Below are 25,532 nucleotides of genomic sequence, written 5' to 3'. Positions count from 1 at the left end.
CGTCTCTTCTTCTTTACTTTTAAGAAACTAAAAATTGCTAGAATTCCTTCAAGTGTTTTGATTAATTTGATGCTAAGCATTGAAGCTCTCAATGGTTCCGCTCACTATCTATAATATTTAATTCATGTTTGATGTTTTATTGTTCTAGATCTGATCCACTCACAATGCTTTGTATACTACTACTACTACCCAACTACTTAGGGTTCAGAAAAAAACTGAAAACTCTCCTATTCCCCAAGTAATGCCTTCCCCCTCTTCCATCTCTTCTGGATATACAAACCCTCATAGCGCGGGGATGCCTCCGGGTCACCAGGCGCTTTATAAATCACCAAATAAATATCATTGTATTCTTGTATTGTTTTATATTCTCTTCAATAAAGCATTTTAAACAAAAAAATAAAAAAAATGCAACTGGGCTTTAGGAAGGGCTACGCTATTATCGACAGTTGTTTTCTATTAAAACTATTAGTTGAAAATATACCCTAAATAAAAATCAACCCCTGTTTGTAGCATATATAAACCTAACATTGACATTTGACACCATCAACTGAGGCAGACTATTGAATAAAATGTAAAAATGGAACATACCTACTGTCTTAATAAAACCTTTTTCCCAATTGCATCACACAAATAGAGTTGAGTTGAAACTGAAAATAAGTACCCCAAATGGGTTTGGGGAAGGGTGCATCCTAGCACCTCTACCGTTTTCTATGTGTAGTGGATGCTCGTCAACTGAAATTAGGAGAAGAAATTATTTCATCTATATTTTATGCAGGTGAAATTCAATTAATAGAGCTTACTCCGATTTGCTTACAAAGACAGTTACATGAATTCCTAAAACACTGTGGTTTATATGCTTTGACGAACATTTTGGAAAATCAAAATCTATGTTTTATTCAAACAGTACGAATTGAAAAATCAAGGAGAATCTGTGGTTGAATAACAAGTGTCTGGAGAGATGAATGAATATGTGAATCTAGGCATGGTTTTTAAAAGTAATCTACATTTTAAATCCCATATTGATTGGCTGGAACAAAGGGGGACATTTGTTGCAGGTGCCCTAAAAGAATGTATGTTGCATTAGGCCATAATTCGGTGGAAGTTTTAAAAGAAACATGCAGTCTGAAAATAGGAAACCTACTGCTGTGTGCTGAGGTCTTGGATGAGAGGGACATCAACCACCTCCAAACTGCGGAGACAAAAATCTGGAAGTAGTGGCTTAGTCTCCCAAAGATGACAATTAAGGGGTATATTCACAAGAACGTGTGATAACTACTACAAGAATAGAGTAACACAACTTTCAGCATCGCAGCCCATCGCAGGAAAATAACCCAGTGACAACGTGGAATTCACAACACGGCAGTAGCATGCAACAGTTTGCCGACACCGCAGACAATATCCGCGAAACAACCACCTCGTCGGAGAGAAAAACACAAACCCCAACGTCACAAAGACAAAACCTGCAATGGTCAAAAGCGCGATAAGAAAACAGTGACTACAAGAGCGAGGACAGCAATACTCATCCGCAATGCGGGAAATAGTACAAGAACAGCACATGGAAAATGCCAATGAACAAAAATCATCAACGGCGGAGTACGAGGAATGCACCCTGGCCAACTGCAGAGGACAACATGTACACCACAACATCCAAGCACCGTGGAAGAACTGAACCGACAGGCACACCGCATGAAAGAGACCAGTGGCAGACAGAGTAGAGCGGCAGGAGAGACACACCCACCGTGCAGCATACGGACACAATCAGGAGTGCACCCCGGCATTGACAACCTCCCGGGTCACACAGCACCCCCACTACATTTGAACACAGGACACAACTGGTACAGAAAATGTGCACAACCTGACAAATCACATCTGGGGCGCAGGGAAACGTAACATCAAAACATACAAGTACAAGCTGAGACCTGCAAAAATGTTTTATTCACACATGCAGTGCAAATGGACATATTCTACTGACGCTTGATTGCCATGTACGGTCACAGTGTGACGTTCTCATGAGACGTAATTGTCAATGATGGTATCACTATGGGCCATTCCTGCTGGTGCTGCAGTAGGATGTGGGCCACCTGCCCCATCACCACCATCATCGGCCTGTACCTCTGGAACTGGGATCCATGGGGCCCTGGTGCGAACAGTGGAGTGGTGTGGCTCACTGGTTAGAGGCGGCAGACCCGGAAGCAGAGAATGGCCCGGGACCAGGGTTCAATTCCCGACGCGGCAGGGTCGTGGACCAGGGTCAGCGGACTCAATAATTCTCGCCTTGGTGCCTACTCTAACCAGGGATCACACTCGGCAACTCTGGACATTAGCTTGCCTCATCTCTACAACGGCCCCCCACATTTGCCGGGGATGCCTGGTTTCACCTTGGAGATACCCAGTAGGGACCATCTCACAGGGAAAGCCAGGACGGGTTCCCCAGCGGTCTACAGCACCAGGACACCTCAGGGCAGCAGTGTGCTTTACAAGACACATACATTTACATTTACAGTTGTTGTGCAACACACAACATGCAACGATCAGCTTGCACACAATGTCCGGACTGTACAGGAGCTTCCCACCTATGACGTCCAGGCACCTGAAACCTGACTTCAACACGCCATATGTGCATTCAACGATTTCAACGATTTCTCCGGATTTCTCTGGAAACAAGCTAGGCTTCTTCCTATCCTTAAGAAACCCAATGCTGATCCATCCCAATTTTGCAGTTACCGACCCATCTCGCTTCTGCCCAAGCCAGCTAAGGTACTGGAGAAAGTTGTTCAGAAACAACTGGCCCAGTTCTTGGAAACAAACAAACTGTTACATGACTCTCAATCTGGGTTTCGAACCGGTTACAGCACCGAGACAGCGTTGCTGGAAGTTTCTGAGTCAATCAGGGAAACAGTGGATAGGGGTGAGGAGGCCATGTTGGTCCTCCTCGACCTATCCGCTGCATTTGACACGGTTTCCCATGTCATTCTTTTATCTCGACTACAACAGATGGGGATTGAGGGCACTGTCCTAGCGTGGCTCAAATCCTTTTTGTCCGGACGGACCCAAAGGGTACTGTTACATCCATTTCAATCCGAAGACAAACCCCTCCTGTGTGGCGTGCCCCAGGGCTCAGCTTTGAGCCCTTTATTGTTCAACGTTTACTTGGCCCCTCTTGCCAAGGTAGTTGAGTCTTCAGGAGTCAGGGTGGTCTCTTATGCTGATGATACTCAGCTTGTTTTTTCATTTAGAGACCATTCTGACTCCCTTTTTTCCAACTTTCGAAACTGCCTTGGCAACATCTGCACCTGGATGGCTGCTAACCACCTCGCCCTCAATACTGATAAAACAGAGGTCCTCTTTTCCAACCAGAAAACCGCTCCCCCTACAACTCTCTGGTGGCCTACCATTCTTGACCCACCTCCTATACCAGTGCAATCAGCCCGTAACCTGGGCTTTATATTTGATAACACCTTGTCCGGAAAAACCCAGGTCAATAAAGTAGCGGCGGCTTGTTTCAATAAACTGCGCATGATCAGGAAGATCTTTCCCTATCTCCCCCAGTCTTCCCGTAAAACAGTGGTCCAGGCACTCATCACGTCACACCTTGATTATGCCAACAGCCTCTATGCCGGTGCCCCCCAATATCTCATTGATCGACTTCAAACTATACAAAACGCGGCTGCAAGACTTATTGGCAACATCCCCCCCCGCAACTCGGTCAGAGCTTACCGAGAGGAGCTCCATTGGCTTCCAATAGCCCGTCGCATTGACTTTAAGGTTCTGATTCTTGCCTTTAGGGCAATTAATGGCATTGGCCCCGGCTATCTGAGCAAAAGGCTTAAGATAGCCTCTTCAGTAAGGCATTTGAGATCTAATAGTCTACGCCTGATGACTGTCCCTCGCTTCAGACTTACGCGTACTGGTGGCAGAACTTTTACCGTCACGGCAGCTAAGCTTTGGAACAGTCTTCCCCTGGATCTCAGGTTCTCCGAATCCGAACAAGTCTTCCGCCGCAAACTGAAAACATGGCTGTTTTCTAAATACTAGCCTGCAGATTTCTTGCAGACCTGCTTATGTGACAGACTTTCATGAACTCGGCACCCCCCCTCTGTGATAAACAAGTAGTCTTAGCGCCGGGACACCCCCTTTGGAGGTAGCCGTGCGCTCTATAAACTTCTTAAATAAATAAATAAATAAATAAATATGTGGGCTGCAGTGTACTGCCTCTGGCGGGTGTATTCGGATCTCGGAGGGGTGTCATCATCCACGGGCAGAGTGCATATCCTTGATCACCTGTGGCTCTGCAGGGAGAAAAGAGTCAATACTGGGGTCGGCAGAATGTGATGGCAGGTCCATCAATCCAGTAACGCCTGTGCTGGCTGTGTGTTGGGTGAGTGTTTGCCAGCCCGCAGGGAGTAGCTGATGCAGGCAACAACACCATCAGTCTGTATAGGGTGCAGGAGTAGGCCAGGATGACCATTGAGTGTTGTGGTCGTGTCTGGTAGGTATTCGTGTAGTTTGACATGTTGAATGTGGTTTGGTCACTTGTGCATCCCCACAATTGTGCATTGTGCTTTGGAGGCATTGTGATGTGTGATATGTTGACTTGGTACTTACCAACGAGCAGTCCCGTCCCATATGTGCTATCCGGGAAGCGCTGGTTGATAATGGACTGTTGGAAGATGAAGGAATCATGCACACTGCCTGGGTAGTTTGCGACGACATTGGTGAAGAGTCCCCGGTGGTCCACTATTGCCTGCACATTGATGGAATGCGTGTGCTTTCTTGTTATGGTAGTGGTGTGCAGTACCACAGGGGGCACAAGTGGGACATGTGTGCAGTTGATTGCCACCAACACGGCCGGGGTTCCGGCTATGGCATAGAAGCCTTGCTTTGTCTCCAGCTGTTCCTGTGCAGTGTTGGGGAAGTGAAGGTACTAGGATATGAAGCTGGGTATGGCATCCAGGACAGGTAAGATGAACTTTGATAGGGCTGGCTGTAAGACCTCTCTGACTCTGGCAGTTGTTGGTTGGAAGGTACCAGAGGCCAACAGATGCAGCACAGCCTGCAGCTTTGTCTATAGAGGAATGTTGGTTCTCTGCTGTGTTGGGACTGTCAGCCTGTGGGCAATGTGGTTCAGGATGCGGTGAATGGTTGTCCCTTTGAGCTTGTAGTGGGCAATGACTTCCTTGGGCTTTAGGTCTGTGAGAGTGGTGCGTTTTTGGTAGGTTTGCTTTCTTACTCTGCGCTGCCTCTGTGGGGGTCTGAGGGAGGCGGGTCCGGGTCTAGGGGGTGGTGACGGTTCTGGGGGTGGTGGCGGTGGGTGTTGTGGCCCTGTTGGGGCTCCAAGCTGCATGATGAGTAGCTCCATGACACCGTTTGTTCTTCAGATGTGGCTGTGTATGGGTGTGCGGGGCTCCATTGCCTACTGGAGGTAGTCATCCGTCTTTACACCTGCTTGAGGCAGGTGTTAAATACTTGCAGCTAACGCCACTTATTGCGTGTTTTTGGTTCACTTCACATATCTGTAAGTTCGTTGTGAAAGTGGTGTTGCTGTTTTTTCATGTGTTTTTGCACGGGAACGCCTTCTCTTCATCTCATTAGCGATAGTTGCGGGGGTCCTCTGTGGCGATGTGTTTTGTGGCTGCTATCGCGGGAACAGTGGTGCTGTGGGCTGTTAGCACCTGCTTGTGAATGGTGGGGTACATTTATCACTACTTTGGCTGCGATAAAGTGCTTTTAATTCAGCTCCTTTTGAATATGCCCCTAAGAGCGCACTGAGGCTGGAGTTTGATGTAATAAAAAAAGTCAAGTCAAAATCACTTTATTCAATCTAGTTAAAATATTGATCATAAAAGTACATTACAATAAGGACTGCATTTTCTTAAAGTATCACTGCGTATACTAAAAAGACATAGATAATGCATCAGATAAAAATTTACAGCAAAAACTTGTGCACAGATAATGAATAGTTAAAAAGAATTAAAACACGACTTTTAAAATAAAAGCTTAAACCTCACGCAGGGGTCCTCCAAGCACTCCAGAATACCATGAATTAATATAACAATGGCACAGTCTTTCAATAATAATTAAATACAGATTATAATATACATAATTCCATAATAAGCCTGAGCACATTAACATATTTGATCTATAAAACCAATTACAGTAAACATTTGGCCCCTTGTTATAATGGAAGACAATAAAAATAAGTCTAAACATGACTGTCAGTGAGGGTCAATTGATCTACAAGTCATTATTGACAAACATAGATAAGACAGAAGGCAATGTCATACAAGATGATCAGACAGCATTAGGAGGATATTTGATTGTGTAAATTTGTATTTCTACATAAGAGGGAGGGTATATTTTTATGATGCACCATATAAAATTGACAGAAAAAGATAAGGTGCAAATTAGATTGTGGTGCAATTCTATTGCAAGGGCAGACCGGCACCGCGTTTGGGGATGGCCCAGCATGCATGAAATAAGATTTACTTGAAATCTTGCTAATATAAAGCAATGTAGTGAATTAGTGACATCAAAAGGGATAAAAGCTATCTTCAAATATGATATCGCCATACATTTGTTATAGTTGCTTTCATGCCTATCGTTCCACATTTTAGTTAAAAAGATTTTTTTGATTTGTGCTTTCGGGGTCAATAGGCAATTAGCTGGATTTGTAAACAAAAATTGCAATCCCAGGGCAGACAATGTATCTTTAACATATAGAATCCACTGAACCTTCTGTACATGGTCAATGGTTAAACAATCCCAAATGATGCTTTGGGTCAAGGCCACAGTTTCCCTTCTCCATAGTGAGAGCCATAATAGAATCAGGGCAAGACAAGCTATATATGACATATAAAGGGCATTCAACTCTTGGTGCTTGTTAAAATTAGAGCAACTGCTAGGAAAGACTAATTGTTTTTGTGGATACTTTGTAGGGCATTGACATTTGCCAGGCCCCATACCCCTGTCATATATGTGGCTGCAGATATCGCTTTTGCTAAGTAAATCTTTTGAATGGTCTCCAATGGCTTAGCTCCTAATGTTTTATAAATAGGAATATAGCCAAAATACTTTTTTCAAGCAAAAGACATCTGTTAGCTACCCTATGTGGCCATGCTATTGAATAAGACACCTAAATAGGAAAAGTTTTGAGTAATTTTATCTTTACTGCTTTATAAAAAGATGGTAATTTTTTGGGTTGTTTCCCTGTGATCAAGTTAAAGGTTTTAGATTCATTGACCAAATGATCTAGAGATGCCATGAACAGCACATACTCATCAATTAGTTTTTGTAAAGGCACCCCAGTCCTTGTTATTAGGACTGGTTCATCTGCGTATAATAATACAGGATTACGCATTTTGTTTACCAGAAGGACATCTGTTGTTGAGTTTGCCAGAGCTGATTCACCATTAGTGTAGAATAGAGAACATAAAAGGGGCCAGGACACAACCCTGTCTAACTCCTCTCTGGATGGGGAACCATCTTGGACCAGTGTTGAAATTTGCACATGATTGCAGCTAAATACACCCTAGCTAAAGAGGGCAAAATGTACATGCCATTCATGGACCTATTAGCGGCTTTTGATTGTGTCTACCATCAGAAACTTTGGAGAATTACGAAAGAGATGGGTGTAGACAAGGCAATTATATTTTTTATTCATCAACTATATTGCCAAGCATCAGTGTGTGTGTGATATGAAAGTCAGGGAATATGTACGTGCTTGGTGTAATAAATACAGAGAATAAGTACTATCAAAGGACACTGAAGCACTGGTCTAGTGTTGTCAATATGGATGTGGGCTCGTTGAGGCACACATTAAAACTCCATCTTGAACAAATGAAAACAGCACATTGGCAAGTCGAGACAATTGTTAAAAGTAGAGAAATAACATCCTTATCTAGGTCTTCTGCCGTTCTCGCCTTGTCAAGATCCAAGATTGAATAGATGAGAATCACATCCTCTCTCTGCTTCAAGCGGGTTTCTGACAGAAGACAGGCACTACCAATTTTTCGTCTTTTTATGCTATATTGGAAGGTGGTTTTTCTGGGCAAGGGTAGTCTATATCTTGCTTTTATAGACTTAAAAACAGCCTTTGACCTGGTCTCCAGGGATTTATTGTAGCGAGTGCTGAGGGACATGGGAATGCCCCTGGAAACTCTGGAACTCTTAATCAGGTTGCATGAAGATAACTCTGCCCGCGTAAGATGGGGCAACTAGGGTCAAACTACAGAGCCCTTCAAGATACAGCGGGGGTCCGCCAGGGATGTGTCTTAGCCCCAACTCTCTTCTCTTTGTATATTAATCAAGTAGCTGAGCTTCTATTTTCTATTCCAGTCGATGCCCCCTCGTTGGCGAACCTTAAAATCTCCACCTTATTAGTTGCCAATGATACCCTTCTCATTTCTAAAACTCCCATGGGTCTGCAAAAAATATTGAACCAATTCAAGGCTTTTTGCAATGGGAGGGGCTTGGAAATCAACACCTCCAAAACCTAGCTAATGCTGCTCAACCCCCACAAGTCCTTTAAGTTTCTGGATAGTGAGATTTAGCTCCTTCGATTACCTGGAAATCAAACTATCGGAGGGATTGGCTTGGAAGTTTCATCTTAAGAAGGCCCTCAAATTTTCCCAGGTAACCGGGGCTCTCAGCCAGGAGCATTGTTCCTCATACACCAAGACAGAGGCACTTGCTTTCAAATGATATTGCTGTAAGGCTGTGAGCAGTGCCCTATACAGGGCTGAGTTGTAGGGTGTGGTTAATGCAAGAGACCTCTTAGCAGTGGAGAACAAGCTTCTCAGAAATTTGGTATCACTTCCAAAAAGTACCCCTCTCTTCCCACTCAAACTTGATTTGGAAATTAAGCCTATCAATGATTTTGCAAGGCTACGCCCATTGCTGTTTTGGCACAAATGGTCAATACTGCCGGTCTGGCACCTTCTGCTGCTGCCTTCAGTGAGGTTAGTGCTCTGAATAACACTGATAAGATTGGCTGGATCAAGCACGTAAATAGCCTTCGGTCCAGCATTGGCTTGCCAAAGCATGACAATGGTTCCCCACCAGCCTACACTAGATGCCAGGTGAAAGTATTGTATTGGGCTTGGGTTGAGCAGAATACACTCTCCAAAATTAAACAGGCTAGTCTGGCAGAAGCCTTAGGAGATCTGAAAACTAAACGCGCTTTAGAGAGCTATTTTGACATTATCAAGGTTCCAGCTGATAGGAAACTCTATACCCAGTTTAGGCATGGTAGCTTACCAATGAAGGCCTTTGCAAAAGCAACAAATCCCAACCCAAGGGCTGTCCTTGTTGTTCTTGCTCACACAAATATTTATGCCATGTGCTCTTTGCTTGTACAGCCTATGAGAATCCAAGAAACAAATGGCTAGCGCCAGTGTGTAGACAACGTGGGACCCGAAATTGTAAAGCGGTCTTACGCATTGTCGGCACTTATAAGGTCCAGGCAGGAATCCAATAACCCCAGGATCGAAGCCAATGCCTCAACGTTTCCCAAAGGTGTTTCCCTCTCTGGGTTACTGCGAACACAGCAGTGAGAGATAATAACTTTAGAAAATGAGGAGACCAAGGACAAAATGTCTGCAGCGAGACAGCCACAGGTAGGAAGGGGGACTAAGCTCAGGCAGGGAAGGTATTCAATATCTGCAATGGGGGAGAGAACAAAACATAAACATGAAGGTTATTAACAAGGATTTGTAACAGTACTACCCCTCATTAACCATAACCATTACAGTGTTCTGTCCCACACTTACCAATGTACAAAAATGGGAAAGACTTGAGAATTCAACGTCCTGGTCTCATAACAAAAAGATTTAGGTTACTGTTCACCAATCAGAGGGAAGATCCAGCTCTTCCACAATATAAGTATATAGTATAGCTGCTCAAAGTGTGAGTGAGCAAAAGGTAGAGGAAGTCCTTCCAATGACTCCTTTCAATGTCCCCACAAATGTACTGCTCCAAAACTCAAAGCGGGAAAAGTCTTGATTTCTAAATAATATGACAGCATAGCATGGTTCAGAAAGCCGCCTAGCAAACGCTATGCATGTAGGGCGATGCAGCGTAATGGAATCGCTGTGAGGTAGAAGAGAAACACAGGCTCTCAATAAAGTTTTTGCAATAGTCAAAGAAATTTAAAAAAAAGAAACGTGTAAACCTGTTGCTCCACGGGAACGCTAATGTCCGATAGTTCCAAATCTTTTTTTATAAGGTTAGGTTTTTTAGGAAATGGCGGCAAAGGCTCAGAGGTTCGGGATAATCTGAGTAACAGGGAACAAACGGCAGCTTCCCAAACAATAAAGGGGAGAGACTCATGCGACCCGGAACTCACTGCTCTCCGTATGCCGACAGGGAAGCTCCGAAGCTACGGACAAGGCTTGACTCGGCGACAGCACACCAGGCAACACCCGTACTCAGGAAACCTCCATAGAGTAGGACAGGAATTGACAAGACGGCAGCTTTCAGCACGGCACTCAAAACGGTAAATCCAGAATGGCAACAATCCAGGGAAGGGAAAGGAAAGCCAAGCGGCGTCATGTCCGCTCAGGAGGCTTAAGAACCTCCTCATTTTCCATTGACCAATTGCCAGGAAGTATGAGACAGCACACTACCCAACCCCCTCACTGATGCATTATGGTCCTGGGAGTGCTTATGTGATACGAGGTCTAACACGCATACTGAAGACAGATGCTAGACCCTTATTTGCTTGTGCAAATGCGAAATTTCTAGGCCAGTTTTGGGTGATCGGAAGGAGGGCGTTCCAAACGCCTTTACCTAGCCCCGAGAGCCAAGAAAATGTTGCTTCACTTACACAAGATGTCACCTAATGCTTTTCTTTTTACGTTGTTCTTGGCCTGGATTGCAAACTTGAGGTCTGTTCCATACAAAACTTCGTGATTGCATTTGCACTTTTGTCATGGGCTTTTATTGCTTGTCACAAATTGCTGGAGGCATTTTTATTTATGAATTATTTGACAATTGTTTTATTTACCTTATATTGTATGCTGCTATTACTACGCCAATCCCAGCCATTTTTAATTGGAACTTGTTTTAATCTTCACCTGTCTGTTGTTTCTCAAGCCAGTATGCATCAAACACGACTTGTATGGCTATATCTTTTATGGAGTTTAACCGAAATAAAATTGATAAAACAGGTGGTAAGAGTTCTGCAATTAAAAAGAGTGTGGAACACTGCAAAGGAACAGAACAACTAACTCATTTGAAGAGTAAAGAATGTATTTATTAAAATCAGAAGTTTCAGGGATTCCGTGCTCAGACAGAACTGTTCATAGAGGCTTGGAACCTCAGTGAAATAGGGTGTGCCAAAACTCACCTTAGTACCCAAAAATCCCCTACCAGACTAGCTACAGTGTCTCACTGGTTATCACAAACTCCCAATGCTTAGACAAACCAGAACATGGACTTCGTACACCTCAGGTAACGTGGAACACATGAACACTCTTTCGTTATACAATCATTTCAATCCAGAACAAGGAGTAAAAGAGGACACGTGCATATTTGAAATGTTTATTCACTAATGCAGTGTTCTCAAACGCAGTATCTTAGCTAATAAAAGCAAACATATTATAAGAAACAAAGTAATCAGCATAGTCACTAGTCCATAGAACACAAACGGTGCAAGCATAGTATTATGTTAAAATGAATAGGGTTTAACAAAACCTAATTCTTACCCTCCCTAGCTAGTATATTATATTATATCTAAGAAGGTCTCTTGTGGGTTTTAGCAGAGCGGCCCCATACTTCAAGATCCTAGTGGTAAGGGATCACTTCATCAGCAACCAGCTCTTCTGCATGCGAAGCACCATCAAGTGTGTTTGTATGCTCTTGTGCAAAGCAATATAAAACGCGCCTAAAGCCATAACTTGGGGTGGCCCAAAAAGTCAAAAGACCTGGGTATTGTATAGTATTGAAAAACAGTGGTCTTCAACCATTCCTTTACTCACCTGATTTAGTCAGATTCACAATATGAACACAACAGTTATAAACATTACAAAACATTCAACAAACAAAAACCCTCGCAGAATAACTGCACTAAGGTAACCATTAGCAAAAATGGGGTGGCCCAAAAAGTCAAAAGACCTGGGTATTGTATACTATTGAAAAACAGTGGTCTTCAACCATTCCTTTACTCAACTGATTTAGTCAGATACACAATATGAACACAACAGTAATAAACATTACAAAACATTCAACAAACAAAAACCCTCGCAGAATAACTGCACTAAGGTAACCATTAACAAAAATGGGGTGGCCCAAAAAGTCAAAAGACCTGGGTATTGTATACTATTGAAAAACAGTGGTCTTCAACCATTCCTTTACTCAACTGAATTAGTCAGATTCACAATATGAACACAGCAGTTATAAACATTACAAAACATTCAACAAACAAACACCCTCGCAGAATAACTGCACTAAGGTAACCATTACCAAAAAAATGGGGTGGCCCAAAAAGTCAAAAGACCTGGGTATTGTATACTATTGAAAAACATTGGTCTTCAACCATTCCTTTACTCAACTGAATTAGTCAGATTCACAATATGAACACAACAGTTATAAACATTACAAAACATTCAACAAACAAAAACCCTCACATAATAACTGCACTAAGGTAACCATTAACAAAAATGGGGTGGCCCAAAAAGTCAAAAGACCTGGGTATTGTATACTATTGAAAAACAGTGGTCTTCAACCATTCCTTTACTCAACTGAATTAGTCATATTCACAATATGAACACAACAGTTATAAACATTACAATATAATAATGTTTACCTTAGTTTTTATTCTGCAAGGGTTTTTGCGAGGCCTCCGGGTAGTTATGCGCTTATACAAGTGCAATTTTTCATTTCATTTCGTTTGTTGAATGTTTTGTAATGTTTATAACTGTTGTGTTCATATTGTGAATCTGACTAATTCAGTTGAGTAAAGGAATGGTTGAAGACCACTGTTTTTCAATAGTATAAAATACCCAGGTCTTTTGACTTTTTGGGCCACCCCATTTTTGTTAATGGTTACCTTAGTGCAGTTATTCTGCGAGGGTTTTTGTTTGTTGAATGTTTTGTAATGTTTATAACTGTTGTGTTCATATCGTGAATCTGACTAATTCAGTTGAGTAAAGGAATGGTTGAAGACTACTGTTTTTCAATAGTAAAGACAGAACTTGGCTGCAGCTGCATGTATGTTATGTCTAGTAACGTGCGAAGATCAGTGCTCACAACAACTACTGTGTTGAGATATCCTTGAAGGTTTCAGCACTCCCTGTACAGACACAGCTCACCAAGCAAGGCTGATATCAGTGTAACAACATTTTATTCTCGTATGAATCGAAAACATTCTACTAGGCTCAAAGCTAAAGCAGCAGCTTATGTGTCGTGTGCAAAAGCAGCAGAAAGGTAAAATGGCGTTTAAACTCCTAAAAAGCTCATGCTAACTTAACACAGCATACAGGCTCTATATATCTATATATCACCCTCCCTTGATCTGAGCCGTATCAGATAAGATAATATAAGAAAAGGGACTCAATTGTTGAAAGCAGAGTTCAATAAAACGTTCAGTTCGAAATTAAGTAGGTGAGGAAGAAAAATGATTTAGTCCATCCAAAAATCCAAAATCTCACCAGCATGACATTGTAATGTCCAATGTTAGTAAAGCCAATAGGTCTGATTTAAAAATAATATCCATCATAACTCGAAAAAATTTTTGAGAGGGAGAAAAAAAATCCTAACATGAAAGGCCTCAATAGGAGTCAGCCTAAAACTGAGTCTGCAAAATAGGCAGCAACTTCTTCCAAAAGGAAGTCACTGTTATCATCCGAAAATAACTCAGCCATCCAATTTAATAATGAGAAAGAACATACATGCTCTTCAATTACCGGAGCCTCTAGTACCATCAGAGGACAACTCGGTGGGTTCTCAATGAAGCTGTGTGCCCAGAAATCTTGCACCGCTGCGAATATATTCCAACGAACTTCATGCAACGCTGCAAAGGCCATAATCCCTCCGTCAGAAGAAAGCAATTCATGAGTAACTAAGGGACTCATGAGATGATCATAATCCACATCAGGAGACACCAAATTGCAGAGACACAAATCCAGGGCCCAAATGAAATCACAGCTCAGGCAATGAAACACAGGCTGGACACAGGTGAAATAGGAAAATCGAAACAATAATCCATATGATGCACTTAAGGTGGCAAGGGGCAGCACACCATAGTATTCAAGCATCCTGTTGAGAAACAGTGTTAACTGCTCCTGCTCGTTTGCGAACACAGGACGGGCATCCATTCGGAATTAAACAAAACAGCAACAAAAAGCCAGCAGCCAGCGCCAGTATCACAGGAAATCTTCCAAATAGGCTGGAGAAGATCGAATAGAAGAAAGCAGGAATGACTCCAAATATCTTTTGGAAAGAAGTCACTAGACCACTGCTCACTACTTTAAAAAAATGAGCCAGCCCCGAAGTGGAGGATGCCTTAAAGAGTGTATGAATTAGCTCACCAAAATGTAAAGGAAAGTCAGTATTTAATAAGGCATGCACTTCTGTGCTGGTGTTAACTGCGTGAAGGACAAATGTTTTGCGAGCAGATGTCAGGTCAACTTCTTTTTTGTGACAATAAGGCTCTTATTCTGCTCATCTTATTGAACTCAGACTTCAAGGCCGGAATTCTCGGCCAGATGGAAACATCCAGGTTCCCATGCGGGGGTGAATACAGCACATTTTTACAGCAAACCACACGCTCACTGACTGTTACAACATAAGCTATGCCTTCCAATAACCCACAACAATCCTCATTATTCAAAAGTAAATAACTCCTGTTTGCTAACAAAGTGAAAGTCGGGACTATAGCAGGCACTGGTGTACCTTTCAAAACACATGCCAAATTAGGGCGGTCTTAGTTACAGGAACCATGCAATTGGATGTGTCTACACATCAATGAGTGATCTGGTGTTTCTGTACACTCATCTCCTTTCAGATAAACCTCTTTCCCGTCTCTAAGACACCTATAAGTGAAAGGGAGTGACCAGGCTTCATGTAAGTAGGAGGTGCCGAGCGGTTCGTACCTGCCAATGGCAAAATACTTCATGCAATTTGTAAACTGGAAAAGCGCCAAAGATAAAGTTATTAGCCCGTGGATAAGCCAAGCGTTCAATGTGTAACATGGAAAAAGAAGCATCTCTCATTGAAAGCAACATTGTTTTTCAGTTAAATTAAAAGGTGCAAACAGAGATGTGACATTAATGTAATTCCAAGGCACTTTTCCATTTTTCAGTGTCTGCAGGGTCCACACAAACTGCATAATAGAACGCAATTGATTTTGACCATGGTACAAAACAGACACTTCATCCTGTACTATATCAACAACAGATGAGACAATATTATCCAATGTATAAATTCGGGAGGAAAGGGTATTAATGCTTTTATCCACAACTGCAAGCACTTTTTCCAAATTAGCATGATCAATAGCCCTAAGGCGGGTAGCCGCTTCAATCTGTGATGTTTTCCAGAGTTCATTATAAACAGCATAGATCCATCCTTTAGATCTACCTTTAGCCAGGCCTTTTATAAAATCATTCAAGTCAACCTCGTCAGTCAGTTTAGACAAATGTCGTTTTACTGACGCCAATGTAGAGTGTTTGAGCCAATTCTGACACAATTTGCCTACTGAATAAGTGGTCACAGAATGGTCACTGTCAAAACGGGGATCTAGTCTTACCTGTGTAAAACCCTCAGCCAAGCCCAAAAAACGATGTTGGCACGAATCTGTACTTTTGTGCCACATCAAACAACCCTTAGGATCCAAACCGGATATGTTAAAGGACGCATTTAGCAAAAGGGTCTGCAACTCGCTGATTGAAAATTTTGTAGAATTTTCCCAACCCGAATATTCTTCCAAATCTGGGTAGGAAGGAAAATGTAATTTTTTAGAAGTACCCAATCCAAAACATGTTGTCTGTGAGATAGTAGAATTCAAAAACAACATATGATTTGGGATGAGACATGCACGGTGCAAAGCCTCAGTGCCTTGTACCTGCCAACTTTTAGAACCCCAAACCAATTTAAGGTCAATAGTTTCCTTCCAAAACTCGTAGCCACCAATAGCTAGCTGGTCTAGAAAGGACTTCGAATACAATAACTTAGTATCGGTAAGTCTAACTTTGGACATGGATTTGTCTGTAATTTTAAAGTAAAAGGAGGCGGGATTGGACTGAATAAAGTCAGTAAAATATGTGTACTTTTTCAAAAACGTGTCTGAGCTGCCTCTCAAAGGAGCTGGGCAATGTTCCCACTGGGTATAATTCACAGAGCTCCTCCTAGAATTAGTTTTGTGCAAGTAATGATTGCCAAAATGTTGGAAGCAAAACAAATCACCATAATTAGCAGATTCTAAATACAAATCTTCAGCATCAAATGCAGCATAATACTTTAAATCAGCAAACAAAGCCTCTACGGCCTGAACATCCCAATCATCAGAACAAATGTTTTGTTGAACCACATCCCCCATGTTAACTCTAAGCACATTAGGAACATTAATAACTTCAGTCGGACCATGGATTTGAAATTTCACTGCATCCCAGACTATTCCATCCAGGACAGGCCATTCGCTGATGTTTACAAAGGCCAAGTCTCTTTTCAATCTGTGGGCTGAATGTGAAGAGGAGTGGGGTGCCAATGTTCCATTCATATGTCTAATGCATGTTCTCTCCTCGACATAATGTCCATTTATAAGTCGAAAAAAATAAAACACAAAACCAATTGACATAAAAAGATAGAGAGCAAAAAGCCCCAGCCGAATGTAAGTCCAAGGGGGTATTAAAAATTGTTTTTTAAACAATGTCGCGTAGGCTCTTAGCCTTGTGGGCTCCTCTGACATATGTGAAACAGTGTCAAATGAAAATCTGGATTCTGTGGCTAAACGAGTTCTCAAATCAGGCATCGATAAGTCAGTTGGATAGGTGTAGTCTGTATCATCAAGGCGAGTACCAGGCAAAGCACTCAATAAAGGTCTGGAAGTTCACAGACAAGATGGCGGACGGGACGGACGCGTGAGCTCCCGGCTCCGCAAGCCGTCTGCTTTGTAGCACTATCCTGTCCTTCATCCGATCTCACACCGTGTTGGAATCGAAGGAAAGAATGCCCAGAAGCGGACTGCTTTCCTTTGCGACCTCCGCCGTCGAATTTGGAGCGGAACTCGCTGAGTTCGCCGACCTCCGGAGCTGCCCGGGTAGCTGTGCCGATCGCCACCGCAGGACAACGCAGGACCTGGCCGGCAGAGGAGCGGGGGAGGTGCAGTTGACTACGGGAGCATGGCGACCTCTGCAATGATCAGCGCATATCTCTCCCGGTGCAGAGTGACTCCCCTTTGCTGAGGTGCGTGTTTGTGTGTAGCTATAGCCCTCCACGCAGCGCTTCCCCCCGCTCCGCTACCCACCGCCTGGACAATCGCCATTTTGGGGCGATTCCCGACTGCTTCACGCCCGCATTGAGGAAGGCGGTGAGGCGATTCCTGATCTGGGCAAACCCCGTGCTGTGAGCTACATTTCACGGGAGACCTAACCGCTTGCTTTTTATATAGCGAGATCGCCCGCCTCCCCTTATTACAGACTTCCTAAGGGGCAACAATGGCGCTCGTCTCTAGGGGCAAAGAGAGGGCTGCTCCACCACTCCTGTCGCGCGCTGCCCTGCCTGCGTCCGGATTGGAGGCGGACCCCAGGGCAGCGCCGCTTGCAGCGGATCTGATGCTAGCTCGGAACACTCCGACATATGGGGATATCCTTAACGCCCTTGTGGACATGGGGACAACATGGCGGCGGAACACTCAAGAACTACTGAAGAAGATCGAGGGAGCCTCCTTTGGTGCAACGCGATCGGGGCCGGCCGGCCCCCTGCTGCCCCCAACGTATCCTGGCAGGGTTACACAGTTGCAGCATGAGAGGGCTGGGGTGCGCAGTGCCCCTGGCAACATTGTTGTTGGTTTTCTCCTCGGTGTGGATCCTGATACAGTGTTGCCCCCCACTTTGAGCACTGAGACACTGTCCCCACAAGGGCTCTGTACATCGATCTTGCAGTCCCTGCCCCCCCCTGAGTCATTTGTCTTCGGTGCCGTTTCTCTACGGTGGTGGAGTGTGTGCTATCGGGGACTGGAGTGGATGTTCAACAGATTTGCTGCTGGACTTGATGGTGACCGGGGACGCCCTTATCCGCCTCCTTTGTTTCCTTCTGGTCTAGAGCGGCCATTTTGCCCTATTGATCTATCCGGGGAGTGCCTGCAGCGATGGCCAGCCCTGACGGGGCTTTACCGCTCAGGACAGGGCTGAAGATGTTCCCTCGTTGGTTTCGCTCGGATGGACGGTGGCGACTCGGACTGAATTGCATTTTGATATGCTGTCTGTACCGAACGTGCTCCTTTTTCCCCACTTTAATTCATACTTTCTAGTATTGCTCTTTGTTTTTTATTGTGGGGTTGCGTATTATGTTCTGATTTGTGCCTTTGGATATGGCTGATTTGACCCTTTCTTGGCGCTGATCCTTTTGGCCCCATTGATGCACGGTGTGGGTGTTGCACATGGCTGTGTGAGAACGGGAGACCTGATTTTGAAAAGTGACTCTGGCCCTCCCCCGGGGTTAGGTTTGTTGGGAGGATTAGATTTGAATTTCTTCTCTGGCTCCCTATTCCAAGGTGACGTTATATCTTTTTTCCTTTTTCTTTCTTTTACTATTCTACTATATTTCGGGTTTATGGGGCGACAGACGCGCTGCTGGGGGGGGTAGGCCGTAGCCTTTGCATGCGTGTAGGGTGGGGGTTGAGGGATGGGTATTTTGGTTCTTTCTGTTCCTATGTTGCCTTGTTTTTACCTTCCGATTTATTTCTCTTTCTTCTTTCTTGGGGCCATGTAGACGTTACTGTTGGGTAGGTGGCGGCGACTGCTGTTAGGGCCTTGGGGCTAATATCCTGGTAATGTATATCCTGACCGCCATTCTGCCTAGTGGGATGTGTCTCCTGAGTTGATGGGCTGTACATGCCTTTGTTGATGTCACTACTTCACGTCTTCATGGACCCTGCTTTTTCTTTTTGTTTAAGTTTCCCATCTTTTTTGAACATGGAATGGTTGGACATTAATGCTTGCAATGAAAATTTAAAATTAACCTACACAACTCCTGAGACGCGACAATGAGATCTCTCCAATGTACCTGCTTACCGCTTCCTGATTATATTGTGATACTGTCGTTTCACCGTATTGTATGTATGTGTGCTCAACAGTATTTGTGGCCGGCCTGAAGGTTGTGGGCCACTATTTGTACTTCTCTGAACGCACAAATAAAGGTTTTCAAAAATTAAAAAAAAAAAAAAATAAAGGTCTGGAAATTGCAGGCATCTCGAGGGCCACCTCCGGTGCATGATCTGAAGCAGTGGCCAAAACAGAATTTCTCACTATCGAAGGACATGAGACTGCCGGTGTCATGCTAAGAAGAATCGGCCACTCTGTGTATTTTGACATTGTCAATGGAGATATACCTGTTCCCTTTACGACCTGGAAGTGGTGGTAAAATGACTGTGCTTGTGCCCTTCAGTCCAAGCACGGGAACCGGAGCACGGTATGAGGGACCAAATTCCTTTTTGTTATCGATCTTCTCCCGAACCAGTTCTCCAACTTGGGGTAGCCAGCCAACTACCGGGATCTGCAACGCATCATCCGAGGTGGAGGGAAAGTGTTCCTTTGCAAGACTGTCTCTGGTCTCTTGTAGAGCCTGTAAAACATTGCAATGTTCATCTACGTCAAAGGAGACAGCTGAACCGACCGCGTCTAGACGGTCAAGGTCCGGGACATACATCTAGATACCAAAGAGCATTTCGTATGGGGTCCGCCCACCCAGAGACCTTCTAGGGAGATTGTTAAGGACACGCTGCACGCCATTGAGATGGGCCAGCCAATTTCTGCCAGTGCCTATAACTCGAGCTGTCAAAGATTGCTTTAAGTCATGGTTCATTCGTTCCACAACACTATTACCCTCAGGTCGGTATGTAGACGAAAACTTGACTTGGACCCCCATCGAAGTCATGGCATCCCTATACGCCTTAGAGGCAAAAGCAGGACCCGGATCCGAATGGAAGGTACCACAGGCAAAAATCCCTACAAAGTCACGCAAATCCCTGATGACAGTCCGGGAATCAGCGCTGTGATGAGGCCAGGCCCAAACAAAGCGTGTGCATGAATCAGCTGCTACTAAGATGTACTTATACGCAGTATCAGAAGAAAAAGGACCGTAGTGATCTAAATAAACACAACCGAACGGTTTATTCGAAATGAACAACTGTGTTTGGGGCGGACGAGTAGCAGTTGAAGGCTTAATCTGCTGGCAAATGTCACATTGAAGGACATAGTCACGCGTCTCTTTGTACAGTCCCCACCACCAAAAACGTTGTTGCAACTGAGATACAGTAGCTGAAATGCCCGCATGCGCAGACGCAACCCCTTCATGGGCCGCTATGATCAGTGAATGTCTGCAATCAGAGTTGGGAATCAATCTCTCTCCAACTTCAGGTATTTTCACATAAGGAACCTTATCGGGACTTAAGTGGTATGTGTACTTCGAAGGGAACCCCGTAGGATATTTATCTCCCTTCTCAGTGGCAGCAACAGCCGCCAAGATATCATCATCAATCTTACTTTTGGACCGTGTGGCTGCTGCAACGAAATATGTTGATACCGCTGATTTCGCTGCTTTATCAGCAAACGAGTTGCCGACAGCGTGGACTCCAACGCGCTGGTGACCGAGAGTATGAATTACAAACACGAGTGGTAACTGCTCTTTAAGCTCAGCCACTCGGACCCAGATCATTTTATGTTTTATTGTGCTACCCTTGGAATCACAAAAATCATTCTGAATCCAAAAGAACAAGTTCTCATTGTAAGACTGGACACAGTAGTAAGAATCACTTATGATAAGTGTTGTCACACTAGGATCAGCGTACTCCGATGTAAGCATCAGAGCACGAAGCTCTGCTAATTGTGCGGTGCAGCCCCCAAGGGGCATATTATCAAGGGGGTTTATCTCCGCTTTTTTGGCTTTAAAAGCCAAGAAAGCAGAGATAAAGTGATCTCCCTATTACCTAGCTGTCGCTAACACCAGTTAGCGACAGCTAGTAGGAGATAGCGACCATCTTGGGCCCCGCTTAGCATGTCAGTGATATTTATCACTAATGACATGCAAAGTGGGCGTGCCAAGATGTTAGCGACTGGAAACAGTCGCTAACATCGCTATCTCCTATTACCAACTTTTGGAGATATTTGCGCTAAGCGCGAATATCTCCAAAAGCTAACACCTGCCCTGAGCAGTTCTTAGCCATGTTATCCAATGGTAGGTGGATAACATGGCTAAGAGCATTAGCTCGGTAATGCATGAATATCGCTGACTTTTCAGCCATATTCATGCATTTCGGCCGATATTTATCGATTAGGAGATGAACCTTGATAATAGCAAGGTTCCTAAGCGATAAAAATCGCCACAGCTGAGCGAAAAAAATATCGCCGCTAAACCAACATAGCGATAATTATCGCTAGTTGTTGGTAATATGCCCCTAGAGTCTGCGTGTGCACGACTCTGGACTTGAACTCATCGTTCACCATGGCACCTACCACAATGGCGCGAGCGGAAACGTAGGCGTGTTTAGAACCATGCGCAACCTGCGCCGAACCGTCAGTGTATATGATGCAATGGAAATCCTCCAAAGGCCGCATAGCCAAAGGAGCAGGATGAACAAACTCATATTGCAAAAACTCCTGGGACCGTAAGGAGGCATCAAAAATGAATGTGACATCCGGAGACGTCAATGATGCAGCCCATTGTATCCACCGAGGGTGCAAAGCTTTAGAATTCGGTACACTGGCTTTTGTAACTGCTTCCAGAGCAGGACACAGGGTAACAACCAACATGCGTTTTCCCTGTGACAGAGCGCGTTCCTTTAGAATCGCCATCTGCACAGCCGTCAAAACTTTCTCCACAGTGGAAAAGCGCATTTCAGCCGCAGTGTATAGGTGTGAATTGTAAGCAATAGGTACTGTATCTCCTTCGTTAAAAGTAAGGTATGTGAAGCCCACCGTCCCAGGGATGATTCTTATCACCAGGTTGGTGTGATTATCACGAGTCAATAAGTATTTAGAAGCGAGCAGATCAGCCTGCAAAGACTGTAGTATAGCTGAGTGCTCAGGCAGACAGTTCAATTTCGTAAAATTTGGTTGTATCAAAGCATACAAGGGCTTGATACGCTGAGCATATTCCGGAATGTATGTCCTCCCGAAATTCAAAAAGCCAAGCAAAGATTGTAATTTTTTCAGAGTTGTCGGAGCGCGCAATTGTGCGCATTTCTCCAAGAAGAGAGGAGCCAATCTTTGACCTTCATTGTTGAGCTCGTAGCCCAGGAACAACACTGTGTACTCTGCAATGTGTGATTTTGCAAAGTTGAATTTGTAACCGAAGTCCGCAGAGCTACAAATTCAGCGGTCAACGCGAGACAGATGCTCTCACAGTTCATCATCCGTGAGATAAATGTCATCCACATATGAACAATCATCTGGGTCAACTCTCTCTAAGAGAGAGTCTATGCGGGCAGCAAACACTCCAGGACTATTTTATAGCCCATCGGTAAACGTTTGAAATGTTTTTTGACACCGCCGCAAGTAAAGGAGGTCCATTGTGAACTCAGACCATCCATATGGTGGGCATAAAAACCGTTGAAAATGTCAAGCTTGGTTTTAAACCGCTTATGCATGAGACTATCCACTAAAGCAGAGCCGTGAGTATTCTGTACTGCACAGGTACGGCAATGCGAGTTTAAATGCTGGTAATCCAATACCAAACGATACGAACCGTCAGGATTGGTTACAGTAAAAAGAGGGTTATTCATTGGTGACACACTAGTTTCAATAACACCCTGATATTCTAATTGTTCAAGGATTTCCGCAATGGAAGCCTTCGCTTCACGCTTCAAGGGATATTGAGGTTGAGGCTGAGGCATAGACCGCAAAGGAATCTCGTGGTGAGGGGAAAATTTATCCCATCCACAGTGAGAATGGTACAGAGCCGGCGCAAGGGCCTTAGCTCACTCTTCTGCAAAATTCAGCGCATGCTCCTTCCAGACAGTGTGCGCGAAACTAGGGAGGATTACCTCCTCCCCTCTCGGAGCTGCAAGCACAAAAGGTGGGGGCCAGTCAGCCTCCGCTAACAAAGTATCATATGTAGTCGTAAGATTCTCCCAAAATACCCCTTCTATAGTGCGTTGAATGTCACCCTCAATGAATAAGACTATTTCATAGATTCTGTCAGGGGGAGCTACTCTAGTGTCAGCTGTCTCCATAACAACATAACGGTCAGTCTCTGTCACCTTCAGTAGTGGTGGTCGCAGGGCCTCTCGCACTATGGTAATCTCCGCTGCGCTGTCCAGCAAGGTCAGAGCCCATGTCAGATTCCGAAGCTGGATTCTCACTATCTGTGGCATATCTGTGTGCTGTTAAAGCAGCGACTTTCTTTTTCTGAAACTGGGGTCTTTTCGGTGTAGAATCGTCCTGCTTGCCTTTGCCATCTTTTGGGCAGGGCTGGTCGCGTCCTTGCTGGCCTCCTGACCCCTGCCGCCTCCTCCACTACCGGATGAAAAAGCTGATGACTCCTGAAAAGAACGAGGAGAGCGTTGATCAAAAACCTGAAAACGATCAGGTGATTTTATCATCGCGCGATCGCGCAAGTCATAAACACGTTCTATGGGCGCACGCAATGGAGACGAAGGACGTGACTCCTGTTTCTGTTGTTGCTGTTGCTTTCCCTGTTTTTGTTTTTTAGGGCAATTTTATTTTTGGACTTGGCTGTTCGTCAGTTTTTGACTTCTCGTTTTTTCTCTTTAGTAGAAAAAGGCTTGAGACCCCTACTATTGTGGCCCACGGTTTTATAAGCCGCCACAATAATCCTCGCCAACTGCCGGGGTTTTTCGGCATCGGGAGTCGCCTGCAAAGCATTGGCAACCTGAAAGTTCACCGCATCTCCCTTGACATTAGCAAGTATGAGATCGGAAACCACATCAAAGGTGAATGAATGAATGATTGAATGAATGAATTTGGGATTTGTATAGCGCATGGCTGCCCGGAAGCGTCTCAGCGCTGTGATTGTAGACCAACAACTGAGGGTAGAGGCTGAAGGACTGGGTTCTTTGGACCCAGCGGTGCCAGGGCACAACACCTGAAACCTTCGTGGGTAACCTGCTCCGGCGTACAAGTCACAGAGACACGGGACACTTCCTTCGGCGTCAAAGAGTCAAGGTTTATTTACTGCAGGGAACACAGAAGTCACAGGAAGTACATCGAGTGTAGTTCGGGGAGACTGCTTCAAATTGTATTTGTGGATCGCTCCTTTTATACAGTTTTTACCCATAGGATAACATGATACACACTAGTTTACAACCTGGTTCCCACAAGTCGCTCTCAGAGGGGTCGCTTAGATCACTTTGAAACACACAAGATCCGGAACATAAGTGCGGAAACATTTGGCGATTCCCAACTGTAAAAACCCATCTTCCCACCATTAGCAAATTCCAATCAGCAGTAAAGTAGATCGAAATAGGAACGAAGACAGGTGCAGAGGAAGACGGAGACAGTAGGGAGATCGGAAAGGGTGTAAAAGGGGAGTGTCGAGAAGCACGAGATACAGGCATCAAAGGGACGTGCCTAATGAGATGCACGACTGAGACAATAAGCCCGTGCGGCAAGATGAGCCTCGAGCGGCGCCATCTGCCTTACAGTAGCATCCCCCTCGTCATAAAGACACTTACAAAGAACATGCGTCTTCCGCCATATCTTGGGAGTCCCAGGGTCGCGAAGCGGACAGCGTCCGTTCGCTGGCTACTTGAGGGCAAGAGACAAAATGGATGCCGTATCTAAGATGGAACCCGTGGGTACAGATGACAAACCCACATAACAAACGAACGGTTTAAGTTAGCACAGCGAAACTGCGCACACTTACAAAACTCGTCATTTGCGGTTCATAGATACTAGACTCGACCATATTCGTGCGAGTTAAAAACACCACTTACAATTGTCACGGAACCTCAGACGCTCCTTTTGCCCTCATGTAGGCAAGCACTAGTCGGAATCATATTTGATATTTATCAGACCATCAAGATGTCGTTGTAGCATAGCTCTGTCCAACCGAGTCCCCTTGGTAACAGATGGTTGTCTCATACACGTTGTAGCACAGAGGCCACATAAGGCAGGACCACACTGCACACAAAGGCAACACGTGAACAGGAACACTACCACAACCCCGATGATCGTCAGAATCTTCCAACCCCAAGTCGACACCAGGCCCCAAAACCAACCAAGTAGCGTCCAATCCCCTACATCCACGTGTATGGATTCGGAGATCTTGTGCAACTTCGAGATGGCTTGATAGACAGTAGGAGCATTATCTGGAATGAAAATGCAACAGCTCGAATGGATCACTTTACATACCCCACCGCG

Source organism: Lissotriton vulgaris, chromosome 6 (genome assembly GCF_964263255.1).
Source record: "Lissotriton vulgaris chromosome 6, aLisVul1.2, whole genome shotgun sequence".
NCBI classification, from domain to species: domain Eukaryota; kingdom Metazoa; phylum Chordata; class Amphibia; order Caudata; family Salamandridae; genus Lissotriton; species Lissotriton vulgaris.
Note: the sequence above shows the minus strand (reverse complement) of the source record.